Here is a 3,150-nt window from a genome sequence, read left to right on the forward strand (position 1 = left end):
ATTATTATTATTATTATTATCATCATTATTATTGAACAAGAGAGCAGTGTATGCCATCAAAGTGGCACTGGGGTAAAATATACGAAGCCCATTATACCCATCATGACCACCCGTCTCATAAGGGTACACAAGACATATGCATCACAACCATATGTGCACGACGTGGTGATCTCATATCAAGATACACAGTGCATGACCTCGCAGGTGGGGCCCAGTTAGAATTTTCTTCAGGTCGAGTCGCCCATCCTGCTCAAAAGGTCCCTGAATAAGGTTTGTTTAAGGATGTTGAGCAAAACACCCATGTTTCCAAAGGTGAATTATTCAAACCCCAAAGACTTCCTCTCAACACATGGCTATGATGCTCCCCCACTACTTCTGCTCATGATCAGAGATGCACATATCGTCAGCCACCGAGAGACATACTTAACTGGTTAAGGTCAAACAACTGACAAGCAAATCTGTGGTATTGAGCAGAATATTTGCTGTAGCCCATCTTTTATACCAAGACAAAACAATGTACATGATAACACTTCCAATCAATTTAGATCACAAGCCATGGGAGCCAGTGCCTGGTGCTGCATTATCATAAAGTCTCTACCGCTTAATTTGGCATCTTGGGAAACTTAATGCTTAGATCAATTTGCATGGCATAAAATGTGTCATGGTGCATCAAAACAATTTGTGTTGAAGAAATAAAACAATAAAAGAATTACACCTTGTAATCTACAGACCCATTTGCCCAATCGCATGCAAAATCAAAATCATCTGTGTCTCTATTGTGACTTCATAGAAAAATCCATACCTGGACTCAAATTACATTCATGCATCCACCACAAATAGATGCAACTTTACTTTTATAGTTGTTCTTCTTTCTCTTTCTTTTCTTTTTCCTCTCCTTCAAACACTCATACGTCGAAATCGACGAGAGTGACCATCATCATTACCATCATTATTATTAGCTGCCGGAATTGGTAGAGCAACGGAAAAATTTTTTGTGGTATTTTTACGTTCTGTGTTCAAATTCTAGCGGGATGAACTTAGCCTTCCATCCCGTCAGGATCGAAAGGATAAAGCATCTTTCAAGTACTGAGGGCGATATCGACAAACACCCACCCATTCAAAATTGCTATTTGTTCTTTCTGACTTCACGATCATATTTGGTCTTCTTGCCCGATTATATGGCCAGTTTTTATGGAGAAGTCCCATGAAATCCAATAATTATTATAACTTATCACAACCTCCGGCTTGTGTTCATACCAATTTCCAGTAACTTTGCATCAGCTAATTTGTCTAACATTCCAATAAATTCTTTTACCGACCAAGTCATGCTTGAATTTATACTCCCCCTGTGCTAGCTTACTACACTCACTTAAGAGATTGTTTATATTTTCGTCCACCGTTTTATCAATCCTTGTTTTTATCAAATTCATTTTAAAAGTTTCTTCCTGAGCATTTATATTTGGCAATTCAGTTTCTTGTTTCAAGTTTCCGTCTATTTGTTACAGCCATTTCTTTACTTCTACCATCTTCGATTTGTTGCATGAATTTCTTTGTCTTTTCAGAAATTTGGCATGTAACTTTTTCTATTCATTATTTCAGTAATGCATTCCATATTTCTCGTTGCACATAACAATTTATTTCTCTGCGCACAACAAAATTTTGATACAGTCTTGCCGATTTCTCTTCTTGGTAAATTGAGTATGCCAGTATAGCGTTTAGATTGGCGTGTGTTATGCATTGTCGGTAACCTCCTAATTCTTCTCCTCAATTTATGCAGTCCATTATTTATGCACTTTAATAAAAGGAGAAGAGAAGCTCAATGCTGGTATGTTTCACATATTGATTACCTTAGTAATTGAATTTCCATTTAATTTTGTTTCTCGATCTATCTTAACCATTCTCCTCTATGTTTTGGAAATTTTATAATTTCTTTTATACTATCGTTCCACAGCACACTTGGTACTTGTATCTCATGTTCTCTTTTGGTATTGTCCCGTCTTTATTCCATTAGATTTAAACTTTCGACTTCTCTTGATAATTAAAACTGTACACTCACCAAACTACATACCAACACCTTTGATAAATATCCTTAATGTTTGAACAAGAAAATAAAGATTTTTATTTTTCGAGTGTTTTAAGATTCGCTAATATAACATACTATTGATTTTCAGAGTGCCTGATGATCAATGGAGCCTATTGAAAGACTAACAACTTTTTTTAATAGAAAAAGCAATGAGATCATGGAAAATAAAACTAAAGTGTACAAATGAATCGTTGGGAATTGCAAAAAATCCGGAGGAGATTATTCAAAGAGATTAACTCTTGCCATCATACTATCCGTGATTGTATTAATATATTTTTTAAGAAGCAGATTGAGAAAATCCAGATCCGCTTTTGAGTTTGCAAAGAACGATGAGAAAAGAGGCATCAATTATCATCATCATCATCATCATCATCATCATCATCATCATCATCATCACCATCATCACCACCATCTCCATCATCATCATCATCATCAACATCATCATCATCATCATCATCATCATCATCATCATCATCATCATCATCATCATCATCATCATCATCATCATCATTATTATTATTCAGTAGTTTTATTTTTATAACGTGCTTTCACTTCACTACCGAGCGAGGCTCTGTGTGCCTTGGGTATGTGCTGTGGTTTGCTGTGATGCTCTTATGGTTACTGTATTGAAAGTGTTTTGCGTAGGATGTGTGCAGTACCCAGTAGTGCAATTTTCTGTATGTTATATATATTTGTAAGTCCTGCTATTTTTGTTATGTATTTCTCTGAATATTTTTTTATTATACCTAAGGCACCTACTATGATAGGAATTGTTTCTGTTTTTAGATTCCACATTCGAGTTACCTCTATTTCCAGGTCTTTGTATTTTGAAAGCTTTTCCATTTCTTTTAGGGAAACGTTGTCATCTGCTTGGTATTGATACATGAATTAGAAAGCATTGTTTTTTCTTCATGATCTCTGATAACTATATCTGGCCTATTGACCTTAATTTCTCTGTGTGTATTGGCATATCCCAGAGTATGGTTGCTTTCTCGTTTTCTGTGACATTATTATTATTATTATTATTATTATTATTATTATTATTATTATTATTATTATTATTATTA

Source organism: Octopus bimaculoides, chromosome 16 (assembly GCF_001194135.2).
Source record: "Octopus bimaculoides isolate UCB-OBI-ISO-001 chromosome 16, ASM119413v2, whole genome shotgun sequence".
NCBI lineage: Eukaryota > Metazoa > Mollusca > Cephalopoda > Octopoda > Octopodidae > Octopus > Octopus bimaculoides.